Here is a 16,994-nt window from a genome sequence, read left to right on the forward strand (position 1 = left end):
ATGTCCCAATTTAGGGTGCATCTGCTCAGTCTCTCTAGCTATCTGGAGATGGGGGATGAGGGAATTCATGACCCTGCTCCAGACTTCATCACAGGTGTGATTGGAAGAAACTGAGGCCCAGGCTAATCTCTACATGTGCATATGGAGACTGAGTCCTTGGAACGAGGAAGTTGGGTTCCCCACCCACAAGTCAAACAATCGACTAGCACCCGTCACAGCCACACCATCCTGATGCCGTCACCATGTGCACAGTCAGGCATTTAGTGCATGCTTATTGGGTGACTGGTGGCCTCCATGTGTGAGGGTGAGACTTGTGTGACTCCGTAGTAGAACATGAGGTCTGAGCTGTCCACCCGTGCATTTGGCCGGGCTCCAGCGACCCAGGCTTCTAGCTGTTTGTGCTCAGGAGACGCACGCCGACTTATTAGAGGTGTTTGGATTTAACTGCAAGCAGAAGGTTTTGCTGACGTCAGAAAGGGAACTTTTAGTTTTCTTCCCTTAAATTGTCATCATTGGTGTGAAAATGGGAAAGGATGTAGGAAGCGGGTTTATGGTATGTCTCATTCAGGAAGTGCCATCTGAGGTTTAAGATAGAACTTCTAACACCGCGCCCACGAAAGGTGAGAGTCAGGCGACACAGAGAAAAACAGCCGGTTTCGGTAAGCATAGACCACAAGCAAGCCTGGTAGCCAGAAGTGACAACGTACATGTATAATCCCAGCACTTGGGAAGTGGGAGCAAGAAGATCGGGAGTTGAAAGTCAGGTTGGGTTATATGAGACCCTGTCTCAAAAAAAAAAAAACCGGAACAAGGTGTGCCAGGCTTTTTCTTTTGGGCCACCAACAAGCTCTCAAATCATGACATGGAGACTTGTTAGTTTTCAATGCTTGGTCTAGCTCTGGCTAGTTCTTTTAACTTAAATTAACCTGTTTCTCTACCTACTTTTTTTCCCACCGGGCCTTTTTAATTTTTTTTTCTTTCCTCTCCTTTTTGCATATCTAACTTTCTCTGCTTCGTGTGTCTGCTGGCTGGCTAACTGGTTGCCTAGCTGGCCCCAAGTGTCTCCCTCGTTCTCTCCTCTCTTAGGTTTCTGCTTCTATGTCTTCTCTCTGCCCACCAGCATCACCTGTCCTACCTAGCTTTTGGCTGTTCAGCTTGTTTGTTTGTTGTTTCTTGAGATATGGTTTTTCTGTAGCTTTGGAGCCTGTCCTGCTACACAGCTGTAGACCAGGCTGGCCCGGAACTCACAGAGATCCACCTGCCTCTGCCTCCTGAGTGCTGGGATTAAAGGTGTTTGCCACCACCTCCAGCCGGTTCAGCTCTTTATGAGACCAACCAGATGCCTTAGGAAGGCAAAGCGAAAGGAATACAACACATCTTTACATAATTAAGCACACATCCTTACCTCGTTAAATGCAGCGTCAACAAATGTAGCACACCTTTACATAGTTAAAGTAACATTCCTCAGCATAAACAAATTTAACACATCTTTGCCAGGTTAAAGTTATATCCCACAACAGCAAGGCGGTTTCTAAACGGCTCGCCTGCACACAGTGACGACTGAAGGACTTTAACTGAGGCTCACATTCCCACCGTTACAGCTTGGGTCATCCTCAGCTCCTCACACCTGCGTCCTTGCCACTCACCTTTCAAGTCACATACCACTTCCTTTGTCAGAGAAAACCCCCAAATCATCTTGCCTCTGCTGCTCCAAAAGTGTCTCCTCGATGTCAAAGGGGCTGAGAGAAGTAGAGAAAGCCATTGTGGGGTTCTGGGAGCTGGTGTCAGGCCTGGCTGTGGGATGCACTAGTAAAGTTGCCCGCTCTTCTCTTTGCTTTTGGATGTGTGGTGTTTATGTTTCTCTCTGCACCTACATCTCCTGTAATACTTGTGGGTTAACTAGGATTTTGCTCTAAGGAATCAAAGGCCACCTATGTACATTGATGCCAGGGTGCCTACTCAAAGGAAACGTTGTTGTTGGGTAAGCTGGGCATCTCCTGTTACACAGTATTAGGAATTGTTAGGAAAGCATTCAGTACTTGCAAAAAAAGAAAAAAATCTTCCTATAATTTGTTTTTGTTTGTTTTGTTTTTTCAAAGGTTTCTCTATGTAGCCCTGGCTGTTCTGGAACTTTCTCTGGAGACCAGGCTGGCCTTAGAACTCACTGAGATCTCCTACCTCTGCCTCCCAAGTACTGGAATTAAAGGCGTGCACCATACACCTGGCCTGTAATTTTAATGGTAAAATCTTCTAACCTTAGGTAGAATTACTTCTCTTCAATGGTCACTGGTATTATTCATAAATAATGTCCAGCTTAAAGCCAGGTATGATAGCTCATGCCTGTAATCTAAGCATTTGGGAAACTGAAGCAGGAGGATTGCTGTGAGTTCGAGGCCTGGGCTATATATGTATATAGTAAATTCCAGACAAGCCTTGGCTGTAGTATAAAACTCCATCTCAAAAGTAAAGAGAAGAGGTTTCTGTCTGGAGGAGGTGGCAGAATATGTGTGACTGATAAGGTGTGCCTGGCTTAAGCTATGCAGCTGTGTGTAGGTGCTAGAGGAATTATTCCCCAAGGCATCAGGTGTGGGAGCCACACCCCTTTGAAGACTCACCCTGACTCGCTGTCATGCACTCACACCTAGATACCCAAAGTTACCCTCGCACTAGTCATCCACAAGGCTAAAAGTGTAGATACAGTTTTGGCTTTGGAGAGTAAGAAGATACACAGAGGACTTAAATGACTATTTAAAGACGATGTTATTTGGGTGTGCCATGAAAATAGAGGGCGTAAGATTATCGAGAAATTTTTTGTTAAAGAGTTTATTTTATTTTTTATTTTTTGGTTTTTCAAGACATGATTTCTCTGCATCGTTTTGGAGCCTGTCTTGGAACTCGCTCTGTAGGCTGGTCTCAAACTCACAGAGATCCACCTGCCTCTGCCTGCTGAGTGCTGGGATTAAAGGCATGTGCCACCAATGCCAGCCTTAATTTTTAATTATGTACTTGTATGTGTGGGTCATGTGTATGCGAGTGTACAAGAATGTAAGCCAGAGGAGGGTGTCAGATCCCTTAGAGCTGGAATTACAGGTAGTTGTAGTTGTAAGATGCCCAATGTGGGTGCTGGGATCTCAACTCGGGTACTCTGCTGGAGCAGTGTGTATTCTTAAATGCTGAGCCATCTCTCTAGCCCTAAAGTTGATTATTTTGATTTGAGGTTTGAGTCTTGGTTTTTAAATTCATGTACCAGTATATTATTACTAGGTTAAGAAACATCACAGAGTGAGTTGGAGCCTTGTATCCATCTCAATTCTGTCTCCTTTCTTCCTGTTTCCTTATTTTCCCTGGTGTGTATATGTCCATGTGCATATGGGTGTAGGCACAGGCATTTTGAGGATCGATTCTTCTGCCTTGTTCTGAGACAGTCTCTGTTGATCTTCCAGCTGCAGCATCGTACACTCCAGAGCAGCTAGCCTGCCGGATTCCAGGGCTGGTTCCGTTCTCCATCTCCCGTCTTGCCTTGGATTGCTGGGGTTGCTGGTGTGCCCACCGAATTCAGGTGTCCAGGTTTGTTTGTTAAGGTGGTTTCAAGCAAATCACAGTCAAGGTTGTCAGGCTTGCTGAGCACATATTTTATCCATTAAACCGCCTGGCCATTTCACTGGCCCCTCCTCCTCCCCTTTCTGTCCCTCCTTTTTACAAGTTTCCTTGCATAGCCATGGCTAACCTGGACTTTATTATGTAGACCAGGCTGGCCTTAAACTTGCATGTGTTCCATCTCCACTCCCGAGTGCTGGTATTAGAGGCCTGTGCCACGGTGCCATTTTAGCCATTCTAACCATCACTAAATGCTCAGTTGTGTGGCACTGAGGACATTTAACTGCGTGCCACCATCACCACTGTAGAGCTCCTTTGTCACAGAGCTGAGTGCTCTGCCCTCGTCTGCCTCCCCCCAGCCTGGCGACCACACCCTGCACTGTCTGTGTGCTTGGCAGGTTGGGAGCCTCGTGCAGCATGATCAAACAGCCTCTTTATTGGTTGCCTCCTGTCACCTACCAAGCCTTCAACTCTAGCTGTGTTCTAGACCAAATCAGAGTTTCACTCTTTCTAAGTCTATGTTTTGCATGTGTATGCGTGTACAGGTAACACATGTGTGCAGGGTATCCTTGTAGAGGTCAAAGGACAACGTGCATGGGTGATTTCTTTTCTTCCCCTTCATTGAAGCAGAGTTCCTGCTGTGATCTCTGTTGCACTGTGTGCTCCAGACTAACTGGCCCCTGAGTTTCTGTCCTCTCTGGAGGAGTGCTGGGTTTGGAGATGCTTGTAACCATACCCAGCTTCTTATGTGGGTTCCAGTGATCAAATCTGGGTCATCAGGCTTGCACAACTGTTTTACCTGCTTAGCCATCTCCCTGCTCCCCCAACCTTGTTTTATTTATTTATTTTTGAGATGGGGTCTCATATAGCCTTGAACTTGATACACTGCCATGAGTGACCTTGAACTTCTGGTCTTCTGGTGCCTCCATTCTCCAAGTGATTACAGGCATGTACCCCCATGCCTGGTTTTATGCAGCACTGCGGGTGGAACCCGGGGCTTTGTGCATGCCATGTCCTGATAACTAAGTATACCTTCTACCTTCTGCTCTTGTCCACCTTACAGATAAATTGCATCTCGTTATACATTCATCTGTTATGGACATTTGGACAGTACTTTTGTTTGTTTTGCTTTGCTTTTTTAACAGAGAGAGGGAAAGGGATAAGGAGAGGGAGAGCACACTTTGTCTTTTGGGACAGGGTCTTATACTACAGCTCAGGCTAGAACTCACCAGATAGCCCAGAGTGGCCTTGAAATCCTGGCTCAGCCTCCCAAGTCCCGGGATTACGGGTGTGAGCTACTACTAGCTGGTTTCCACTTTCTGACTCCTGTGAATAATTCTGCTGTGAACATGGACAGACACTGATCTCATTTCTGTTTCTGCCTTCACTTTCATTGTATACATATGAACTTTCTGTGGGCTGTAGAGTATTTGAACTTTCTGAGCAACCAGCATATTGTTCACTACAGCAGTCGCACCCACCAGAAATGTGCAACTATACAAAACATAGACTGTGCACAGGTTCGGTGGTAGAGCATATGCTTAGCATACTCAAGATTTGGCTTCCATCCCTGGATAACAACAACAACAATAATAAAAAACGACCCCTCTGGGTCCTGGGGAGAGGGTGGTGATGAGAGTTACTTGTGCTGGAACAGAACTTTGAAAGATGTGTATTCCTTCTGCTCTCACTACAGGTCAGAGCTGGCATTACAGGTGGCTGACATCTGTAATCCCAGGACACAAGAGGCAGAGGCAGGAGGATTGGGAGTTTAAAAACCTCCTCAATTACATAAGGAGTTTAAAGATAGCAGGGCAACATGAGACCCTGTTTCAGAGCAATACCACCAAAAAATACAACTCTATTACATATATGCCACATACCAGAATAGATTTTTTTGTTTGTGTTTTGTGCTTTAGAGACAGGGTTTCTCTGTATAACAGCCCTGGCTGACCTGGAACTCTGTTTATAGACCAGGCTGGTCTTGATTTTACTGAGATCTGCCTGCCACTGCTGGGCAGTAGTGGCGCATGCCTTTAGTCCCAGCATTTAACTGCTGAGCCACATCTCCAGCCCCCAGATTCTTTTTTAGTGCTATATAATATTCCTTTGTTCCAGTGACAACATTCAGGTTTTCTTTTGTTCATTTGATAGGTTGCCATGAACACTAAACATCTAAAAACATGCATGTAGACTACTAATTCCTAGAAATTGTAACAAATCACTTTGATTACATTTAATTATGTTTTGGGGATGGGGGTTGTATAGCATGGATACACAGATGTCAAAGGAGTGGATTTTCATCTGTGGGAATCCGAAAGACAGAGCTCAGGTCATCAAGCTTGACAAGAGTCTTCACCCACTTAACTGTCTCACTGGTCCCTGTTTTTTGACTCTCTTTAAAACGATGTAGCCCAGACTGACTTTGAATTTTCAATTTTCCTGACTCGGCCTCCCTTGAGCTGGAATTACAGGCATCAGATACCAAACCCTGACTGTCCTGAAACTCACTCTGTAGTCTAGACTGTCCTGGAACGCACAGAGATCCGCCTGCCTCTGCCTCCCAAGTGCTGGGATTAAAGGCGTGCGCCACCAACGCCTGGCTCAGACTTTTTTTTTTTTTTACTTTTTGTGTTTGAGACAGTTTCACTAAGTTGCCTTTAACTTGTTATCCTCCTGGCTCAGCCTCCTGAGTGACTGGAATTACAGACCTGCACCACTGGGTTCAGCTTCCACTTCCCTTAGCAATACAGCAGACTGTTTTCTTTCATTGTTTTTGTTTTGATTGTTCCAAAGGGGCTTTCTTTTGTTGCTATTGTTTTGATTCCATGCCTGGTTTTTTTCCCCCTTAAGTGGAGAATCTTCTCAACGGCAGGTGGTAATTCAGACACTAAATCTGGAAAACTGTGATCACTGTGAAGGTCTGCATGTCTCAGGCAGAAAGGTGTGAGGATGTGAACTTGTTTCACGACACCTCACAGCTCTTCTGGAGGTGGCTCTGCCAGTGTAGACCCTCTTAGGAGTCTCACACTTCAGCTGCCCACCCCCTCAGCCTTCCGACCTGTCCTCTGTTCCCGCAGTCTGCCTGCTGTGAAGCCACGGACATTCTGCCACTCTTTTCCTGTCACACCCTTCCCCTGCAGTTTAACATTACGAAACCATCTGTGGAAAGCACTAGAAGCCCAGTGTCACCACAAAGGCCTGCACTTCTCAGGGCTGAGGCGAGAAGATTGTGACTTTGAAGGTAGCCTGGGCTCTATAGTGGGGTCACTGACTTGAAAACAAAACGAAGGCTGACGGATGGGCTCAGCTAGGGAAAGTGCCTGCTGCACACACTTGACAACCCGAGTGTAATCCTCAAATCCCACAGTGGAGGAAGACAACCAACTCCTGACAGCTGCCTCCTCGAGCACGGGTGTGGGCACACCTCATACGTCTTCCCTGGCATCTTCTAAAGCTGGGGATTGTTGGGAGACTGAGAACCATGCCTCCATCCTGAACTTTACAAACCAGGGTGAGGAAACGTGTGATAGCAGCAGCAGAGATGGCTCAGAGGTAAAGAGCACTGGCTACTCTTCCACAGGGCCAGGTTCAGTTCCCAGCGCCCACATGGCAGCTACAATTCCAGCTCCTGGGAATCTGGCACATCTGACTCTTGAAGACACCTGTACTTGTGCACACCCCACATGCACACACACAAACACACACATGCATAACTAATAATAAAAACTCAAGGAAAGAAAGGTATGAGATCAAGGAGACAAGGTATAGAACTGAGAATTTCCCAGGGTCAGTGCGAATGACACGGTGTACACACACACACACACACACACACACACACACACACACACACACACACTCTAAAGAGGGAATGGACACAGGCTGGACAGGGTGGCACAGACTTTTAATCCCAACACTTAAGAAGCAGAAACAGGTGGATCTCTGGCTTCCCTGGTCTACATGGTGAGTTCTAGGACAGCCAGGACTATGTAGAGAATCTGTAGCTCTGATTGGCCTATGTAGACAAGGCTAGTTTTGAACTCATAGAGACCCAGCTACCACTGCTCCCGAGTGCTGGGAATAAAGATATGCACCACCACACCCAAGCTATGTATGTGTGTTTTGGGGGTGGGTGTGGGTGGGTGGTGGGTGGTGGTGGTGGTGGTGTTTTGCTTTGTCATTTTCATTTTTGGGTTTGAGACAGGGTCTTATATCTCAGGCTAGCCTCAAATTTATGGCAATCCTCCTGACTCAGGTTCCAGAGTGCTGAGATTACATTCATAAGCCTTCTCCATTTTGTTTCTTGGACTCAGTGTTCCTATCTGGGAAGTGAGGCAGTGTCTTGGCTCTTTTCCTGTAAAAATAAAATTCTTACAGCCTGGTCTGATGTGTATCCTTGACACTTAGTGAGGACACAAAAGTTGTGAATGAAAACATGGGCTGTTTCTAATCTGCTTTTTCAGACCCTCTCAGCTGCAGTGGTGTTTTGACTGGCTTTTCTAAATTCAGAGTGTTCCTTTGGCTCAGTAGAGAAAGTGCCAGCACAGGTTGTGTGATTCCTGTTGCTGCAGGGGAAGGATTTGGAAGATCTGAGGCTGCAAGCAGGGCTGGTAGCAGCTGAGTAGCTGGGCAACATTCCTCCTTGCCTGTCTATTTTAAACCCACAGATACCGGGGAGGCGGAGGCAGGACAACAAAGGCTGAACAGTGGGTGAAGGACATCTGGCAGGGAGAGCTGGCAGCAGGCTGACAGGCTTCCAGGATGACGACTGGTTCCCACTGCGTGCAGCCTGGGGGAGAGACGGGGCTTCGTGCCCCTGGACGCCCACATCGGAGGGGGAGGGCAAAGGCAGGGCCCACATTCAAAGAACCTTCCGGCACTCATGCAATCATTTAGCAAGACTCTGGCCTCATGGGATCTGGAAGCTGCCTCTCACAGGTCTAGGTTGAGCTCTGAGTCATCAGCTTTCTTTTGCCCCACGCTGTCTGTCTGTCTGTCTGCCTTTTCCATCTGTCTGGAACTTGTAACAACTACAGAACCAAATTTCTCATGTAATCACCAGCCTCTCATTCCCCACTCTGGTTTTTTTCTGTATGTTATTTGTTTATGTGTACAAATGTTTTGTGTGGAGATATCCTTGTGAGAGCAGGTGCTCACAGAAGCCAGAAGAGGGCATCAGAGCCCCCTGGAAATTGGAATCTGACAGTTATGAGCCACTGTGTAGGTGCTGGGAGCCAACCCAGGGCCCTCTGGAAAGCAGCTAGCACTCTCCAGTCATCTCTCCAGTCACCCCCCCCCAGTGAGTTAATTTTTAATAGGCTTCTAGTTCCTGTCAACATTTTTAAGGCCCAGGAATGTAGCTCTGTTGGTAGAGTGCTCGCCTATGTACCGAGCCCTGGATTCCAATCCTAGCACTACATAAAACCGGGCATGACAACTGTGATCCCAGTACTTGGTGGTAGAAGCAGGAGTATGAGCATCAGCTAGGTGGGGAGTTTAAGGACTGGGTGGGCTTTACCCAGCCCTGTCTCCAAAAGCAAACAGAAGGCAAGCTGGTACTCACTGCGTTAAACATTTAAGCACAATCATCTTAGAGTCGTGCCGGAAATGTTCGGTCCTGGGCATTTTGTGGCCTGTCATGTCACCTGGTTCCCTTATGTGGGCACCCAGCATGGTATCTGTCTTCATCAATACAACAGAGCACCTGAAGCAGAGTCCTGAGGGAATCATGTGGCACGAGACCGTGCAGATTCAATTTTCAAGCAGTGGGAAACAATCTGGCTGCTCTGGGTTAAGTGTGGCTTGAGTGCAGCACCAGGCCTTCGTGTCCTCGGATGTGAGACCAAGTTAATCAGCTAGGTATCAGGCATCCAGCCTCTGGGAAGTGGGTGGGTTAGGAAAGGCCATGGAATTGGAATCCCCGTGACTGAGCCCCGATGAGACAGGCTCCCAGGGAGCTCACATTGGCCTTATATTTGCTGTGAAGCAAAAGCCAGCTTTGAAACCCTGACCCCCTGCCTTCACCTTGCAAGGGCTGGGATTCCAGATGTATGCCACCATGCGCATCTTGCATTTTGGCTGGCTTGGTACTAGATGTGGACTCCAGATGGGCTCAAGTTCAAAGCAATCATCCTGCCTTGAGTGAGAGAGAGAGAGAGAGAGAGAGAGAGAGAGAGAGAGAGAGAGAGAGAGAGAGAGAGAGAGAGAGAGAGAGTGTGGTATTGTTGTTGTTGATCAAACCTAACACTAGGCAAGTGATATATATCTGAGTTGCATCCCTGGTTTCCATGGTGTGGGTGTGGGTGTGTTTCTGTCCCTTTTTTTCTTTTGTTAAGACAGATTCTCACACTTGGCGTTGGTGGCGCAAGCCTTTAGTCCCAGCACTCAGGAGGCAGAGGCAGGCGGATCTCTGTGAGTTCAAGGCCAGTTTGGTCTACAAATCAAGTTACAGGACAGACTCCAAAGCTACACAGAGAAACCCTGTCTAGAAAAACCCTACCCTCCGGAAAAAAAAAAAAAGACAAGACCTCACAAGCAGGGTGATGGGTGGCACACGCCTTTAATCCCAGCACTCAGGAGGCAGAGGCAGGTGGATCTCTGGAGTTTGAGGCCAGCCTGGTCTACAAAGTGAGTTCCAGGACAGTCAAGGCTACAAAGAGAACTCCTGTCTCAAAAACCCTCCTCCCCTCCAAAAAAAAAAAAAAAACAGGGTCTCACTCTGTGGCTTTGGCTGACCTAGGACTCCTATATAAACCAGACTAGCATGGAACTCAACTCACTGCCTCCTGGGTGCTAGAATTAAAGGTGTATGCTGCCACCACACTCAGCCCTCCTTTTAAGGAGGAGTCTGGGAGACATTCTCACTCTCAGCCCTCTGTCAGGGGGTCACTATAGTACATCCCTGGTTGTGTTCAAAGGCATCTTTGTTGTGCCCTCTACAAGGCTTAACACTGGGGACTGAGTGGGCAGAATGGCAATGCCTTATGGACAAACTGACTGTGTTGAGAGCTCCCCGGAGTTGTGAGTTCCCAGCAAAGGAGATGCCCGTGCTGTAACCTGAGAAATTATACACAGAAACTGAAGTGGACTGAGCAGGGGCTGAAGTGGCTCTAGGCAGAGGGAGAGGCTGGGTACAGACCCAAAGCAGGACCACGTGGAGAGACAAGGAAGGCAGTGTGCTGGAGGGCAGTGGCTAACCGGGAAGTGGCATATGAGGCCCAGGAGGTTAGCCAAGCTCAGGGAGAAGTGAGGGTGTGGATCGGGACTGGGAGGACCTGATTTTCAGCCCTGGGGAATCTCATGACTCACAGTCGTAGGTGTGGGCTGTTCAGAGACTTTCCTCCAAGAGCACGGTATGAGAAGGGGAGGAGAGTAACTTCACAAGGAGAAGGCTACAGTGCTGGGGGGGGGGGTTGTGCACCCTTGGTTGGCCTCAAACGCATTGTGTAGTGGAGGATGACTTTGAATTTATGATCCTGCTGCCTTGAGTGCTGGCATTTGTACAAACCTTTGATAAGACAGGGTGACTCTTCCTTCTAAAACCTGCCATCCCTGGCAAATCCAGAGAAAAACATCAGACGGGCCACAAGGAAGGACCCCTTCCAAAGCCCTGACGGGTGTCCCGCGCTACCGTCTCGCCAGCAAGAACGACGCAGAACACTCGGATCCTTCTGCAGTAAAGCTTTAATGCATCTTGAGAGATAGATGATCAGCTTCTTAGAGGGAGACCCCAAGCTAAGAAACCCAGCCCCTTATATAAGCCTAGGAGCTCCGAGTGAGACGTGTAGAGCCGGGATTGGTGGTTTGCACATCACCCCAGATGACGCCACGGGAGAGGCACAGCTTAAACGGTTAACTCCAACTGACAGCAGATGTCAGCGCCATCTTCTAACGGTTAACTCCAACTGACAGCAGATGTCAGCGCCATCTTCTAACGGCAATAGCGATAGCGAGGGCGGCTCCTCACATCTCCCCCTATTCATTTATTTTTGAAGCAATAGGACACCCACAACTTTGGAGTGGAGATAGAGGTCAAATCCCCATGTGCAAATTCGGAACATGTACAAAGCTCCTCTCCAGGGTCTTATCCCCAGAGAGAGCCCTGACCAGTCCGATGTCGTTTTTCTGGGGGAAGGAGATCATGACATAGAACCTTCATGCAAGATGACTTATCTCCCAGGAGAAAGTCGTTATACCGCAGACCTCTCCTGTGCAGTGCTTAGCCTTGCAACTCCTTGGGCTGCTGAAGCCTACCCACTCTATCCCGTGCAATGAGACTAGCCTCGTGGGGTGCAAGAGCTGGGAGGCCAGCGACCTATTGCTTTAACATGGTTAACCAAATGTCAGGGGAGGCTCCGTGTTCTAAGGCAGCAAGTGCTTGTGCCACCACCACTTTGTCTCTTTTGTTTGGGCTCTGAGCTTACACACCATCCAAAGCATCAACACTATTCCACAGCAGAGAACTAGGCTAAATGATCCTACCCCCACCCATTCCTTAAAATAAGAAAATGCAGATGAAATCCAGGAGGAGAGGCCTTCCATCAGAGAAAGATCCAGATGCGTCGAATTCACTTGCAGGATCGCCATTCTCAACTCACGGAGTGTCTGCTCAAACTCAAAAGTCCAATTCTGTAATAAATGTTGAGACAGAGCTTGTGACAGGTTAGCTGCTCTTGTAAAATTCTCATATTGTACTGAAGTGACACAAAGGCCAGGCAACTTTTGTTCACATCCCAATTGGGCCATCTGCCACAATATATCCAATTGTTCCTGAACCAAATTAATCTGTTGGTTTACCAACATCAGGCCTCCTTGTATCTGAGAATTGGCAGTGGCCTGTTTATCTAGGACCATGGTCACAGTGGCCTATAGTTCATTAATGGTTTGAGTTGTCTGCACAGTGGCAGAAAGTGCAAGGGCCGAGGCGGTAACCGAAGCAGTAACCGCGGCGGTGGCTATCAGGCCCACAATAATAGCAGAGATCCCAAAAATCTCGCTTTTTCCTAAACAAACTCAAATTACTTGGCGTCTCAACAGGAACTGGAACAAATCGAGGCATGCGCATTACCAAAGCAAAAGGGTGCTTAATAGCATTCCAGCATAATGCATAAAAACAATTCTAAGCAGAGCAATTTATTTCTTTCTGATTCTTACCTAAGGTATCATTACTCACAACCCAAATAAAGGGCAGCTGAATAATTAGTTCTCTTAAAAGGGGTATACTTAACATTGGAGGAGGACCAATCAGATGATCCATAGCTCTGTCCCTCACCCAGACTGTTGCCTAATGCCCCTTTCCAATCAAAAGTAATCTGTCCCTTCTCACTATCATAGGAGAAAGATCAGTACAGCTTCCATTAATTCAAAAGGATTAGCATTAGATCTTTCTGGATCCATATGAATAAAATTATCCTTTAATGAAGAAATCACAGTAAAGCACAAGCTTCCTACCAATGACAAGGTTCTCTCATCCTGAAAACTCTGTATCTGAGGATCTAAAGGCAAAAAGGCAAGCCCCAACTCTCTATTAGTTGTGAAAAATCTAGGGAACACCTGGGCATTCTGCATCACTGGCATCGGTAGGGGAAGGTAGACATGATGGCCCACCGTAACTCTCCCATCATACTAGGAACCATCATCCCGAGTAGGAGAGTCTTCATCACCCACTTGGCCTCCATCCTTCTTATTCTGGAGTTGTGAAGGAGCTCTTCGAGTGAGTCTTTCAGGGATCCACAGGGGGTTTTCTTCCTCCTGTGGAAAAACACACATAGCTCCCCTGGATCTTATAAGAATAGGATCCGGGCCTTTCCAGAGATCAGTCAAGACATCTTTCCATTTTACCATTTCTTTTGGCCTATCAGGCTCTAAACTGTGGCGATCGGCCGCAGTGTGGCCTTGGGCATCAGAGTTCAAGAAATTAAGGGTAAAAAGTGCCATGGATACAGCAACTCTTGGTACCGAGGGTAGAACATCCTCAATACTCCCCTTTTGTTTAATCAGATATGATTTGAGTGTACGATGGGCACGTTCCATCCCGGGTTTCGGCGCCAGATGTCCCGCGCTACCGTCTCGCCAGCAAGAACGACGCAGAACACTCGGATCCTTCTGCAGTAAAGCTTTAATGCATCTTGAGAGATAGATGATCAGCTTCTTAGAGGGAGACCCCAAGCTAAGAAACCCAGCCCCTTATATAAGCCTAGGAGCTCCGAGTGAGACGTGTAGAGCCGGGATTGGTGGTTTGCACATCACCCCAGATGACGCCACGGGAGAGGCACAGCTTAAACGGTTAACTCCAACTGACAGCAGATGTCAGCGCCATCTTCTAACGGTTAACTCCAACTGACAGCAGATGTCAGCGCCATCTTCTAACGGCAATAGCGATAGCGAGGGCGGCTCCTCACAGACGGGTGCACCTCAAAGCTCAGGGGCATCTGAAACAGTGAGTCTGATGCTGGATGTGGTCACACGCGACCACATTCATAGTACCAAAGAAAGAAGAGTGGCAAGAGTTCGCAGCCAGGGAGGACTAGAACGAGACCCTTTCTCAGTTGAAACAAGCATGCATTTGGGATGCAGCTCAGGTGGTCCAGTGCTCTCTGGTTTGCACACAGTCCTGGGTCAGGTCCCCAGAACTACATAAAACCAGGCATGATTGTGCATACTGCCATCTCAGCATTTAGGAGGTAGAGACAGGAGGATCAGGAGTTCAAGGTCATCCTTAGTTACATGGTGAGTTCGGTGCCACCCTGGGCTACATTGGACCTTGCCCACCCTCCCACTCCCCCCAAAAGTCCTAGAAACAGCAAAAGGAGTGTAAGGAGATATAAGGACTAAATGTAGTGTGGTATCCTGGTGTTAGGACAACAGACTAAAATGGGGAAACTGAGGAATTCCAAAATCCAAACTAACTCTAGCCTTCACTTGATGTCTCGTTAATTGTAACAAATGTGCCCTGTAAGATGTGAAGTAAGTAAAATGTTTGTAAGATATGAAGAACAGGGGCAGGAAGGTGGCTCAGTGTGGAAGGCGCCTGCGGCACAAGCACAAGGACCCTAGTTCTGATCCCCAGAGCCCATATGAAAGCTGGACGTGCAGCAGGCAGTGGTGGTGCACGCCTTTAATCCCAGCACCTGGGAGGCAGAGGCAGGCAGATCAGGCCAGCCTGGTCAATGGAGTGAGTTCTAGGACAGCCAGGGCTACACAGAGAAGTCCTGTCCCAAAAACAAAACAAAACAAAACAAAAAGCTGGATGTGGCAATATAGATCAGCAGCCCTGGTGCTCTGGGGCTAAGATAGGCAAACCCTGTCACTGGCCACCAAGCCCAGCCCAAAATGTGATCTCTAGGTTTAGCTATGGACCTGGGACGCCTGATGTCACCTTCTGTTCTACACACACACACACACACACACACACACACACACACACACACACACACACACACACACACACACACACACGTGAAATAGGAAAGTTGCAGGTGCAGCTCAGAGATCGGATGCTGGTCCACCCAGGGCTATAAAGGGGAAAGAGGGAGAGGAAAGGAAAACAGGGCACAGGGTGGGTAGGAATGCTCTGAGTTGGTGTTACCATCTCTTCCATAGATCTAAAAGTGTTGATTTCTGAGAAGTAAAGCCTGGAGGCTGATAAGACGGCCCAGTTGGTGAAAAGCTGACTGTGCAAACATTAGTAGTTCACATCCCCAACAGTCTTACAAAAGTCAGAAGCTGGAAACAGGAGGCTCCTCGATCCTGCTGACTCCATGCTCAGAGAACAAGGTGAAGTGCAAGTGAGGTGTCTCCTCAGCCCGCGGTGCCTGTTCACCACCTGAGCTCAACCCAGACCTCACTGTAGGAAGAGCTTACTCCGCAGCATTGTCCTCAGAGTGGTGTGGGTGCAAACACACTCAGAATAAACAAATGTAAAAGATCGCCAAGGGGAGACCTCCCTAAGTCAGTCTCTGGCTTATACCGTGCACACATACCCCGCATCCGTGTGTACACATACAAACAAGTGCGTATACAACACACATAAGTACCACAATGAACAATGAAGTCTAGGGTGAAAAGAAATCTGAAAGTCAGCTTGTGGAGAGCAGGGACCAAGGGGGAGATGGCTGAGGCTCAAGCGAGTTAGCGATTCAGACTTAGACAGGACAGAGGCCATGATGAAACAGGATCCTCTCGGGAAGTAGGAATGAGTGGCAGTCAGCTCCTGCCTGAAGATGAATTCTGGGGCCTGAAGAAAGGGAGGAGTCCGATCCGATGCCTAGATTATTTTCGTCTTGAGCAACTGCCACACGACTCCATTACCTCAGATGCACTTGTGTGGGAGGAAAACAGGTTTAGGACAGAATCCCAAGAGGCTTCCTTTCCTCTGCAGTGAGCGTGAGGAGGTGTGGAAATACCTGGAAGGAACTCGCCGGGAGAAGAGGAAGGGTTGGTACCCATAGAGGACAGTGTGCAAGCACCTGCTAAGAACGAGGAGGACCCCCTTGGGAATAGACCCAGCGTCTGCCTTTGAGAAAGAAAGGTCTAGTATGCTAAAAGATCGAGCATCATACCAAGGAAGCAATACATAATGTGGATTCCAGCTAGAGTAAGAAATCAGGGAAGGCAGCTGGAGGAGGGGAGCCGGAGCATGCGTTCTGGGTGTTCCCAGATCAGCCATCTTCCTGCTCTCAAAAGACACAACAGTCAGTGTGCTGGTGTCACGGGGCACGGGGAGGGGGGGGAGCGGGGGGGGGGCCAGGCTCCTGCTTAGAGAAAACTTTCGCTTGTTCTAGGCCTTGTTTAGAAAAACCAGATAAGTGAGAGTCAGAGGTTAGGGGACCCAGGCAGGCCTTGTCAACAAGGCCTCAACCAGGGCTTGCCTGACAGAACAGCTCATCACTGGGGTGTGCCCACTGCCAATCTGTTGCCAGGACAGGTAAGGGTCTGTGCCATGTGTCTGTGGGGCCTCTGGTGCTGCCCGGGCCCCTGGCTGCTTTGCCACTCTGCACATAACTCCTTGAAATGTCTCTAAGCAATTTGAACTCACAGGGCTCCTTCAGTTATAAATAACAGCAGGACTTCCTGAGTGCTTACTGCGGACAATTGCTGTGTCCATCCCCCTCCTCAGGTCACATTTCCTCAGAGACCAGGGTAAGCCCTGGTCCAGCCCAGCAGGAAGACACAGTCTCTTTCAGCTCCTGTCCACCGAGTTCCCCGCACTGACAGAGTGTGGGACTCCAATGCTCTCCGTCTTCCTGTGCTAAGAGCCACCTCTGGGTGGCCCACAGGTCCCTGCCCAGACACCTTGCCATTCCCTGCCACCTCACGTCCTTCTGCTTCTCTCTACTGTCCATTGCCTGCCCCGCAGACGTCCCAGCTTCTTCCTGTCAAGACTTTCGACCTCGGTG

General features: G+C 48.3%; 1 long non-coding RNA gene across 2 annotated transcripts in view; it reads left to right on the plus strand.

Moving 5' to 3' along the window:
- The window catches only part of LOC121133926, a 34,153-nt gene that overhangs the window by 1,366 nt on the left and 15,793 nt on the right, over positions 1-16,994 (plus strand). For both annotated transcript variants that reach the window (XR_005870942.1, XR_005870941.1), the window contains exon 2: positions 3,444-3,567. This is a non-coding gene — a long non-coding RNA (uncharacterized LOC121133926). The remainder of the gene's footprint in view (positions 1-3,443; positions 3,568-16,994) is intronic.

Source organism: Mesocricetus auratus, unplaced genomic scaffold, assembly GCF_017639785.1.
Source record: "Mesocricetus auratus isolate SY011 unplaced genomic scaffold, BCM_Maur_2.0 Super-Scaffold_100025, whole genome shotgun sequence".
Classification (NCBI taxonomy): Eukaryota; Metazoa; Chordata; class Mammalia; order Rodentia; family Cricetidae; genus Mesocricetus; species Mesocricetus auratus.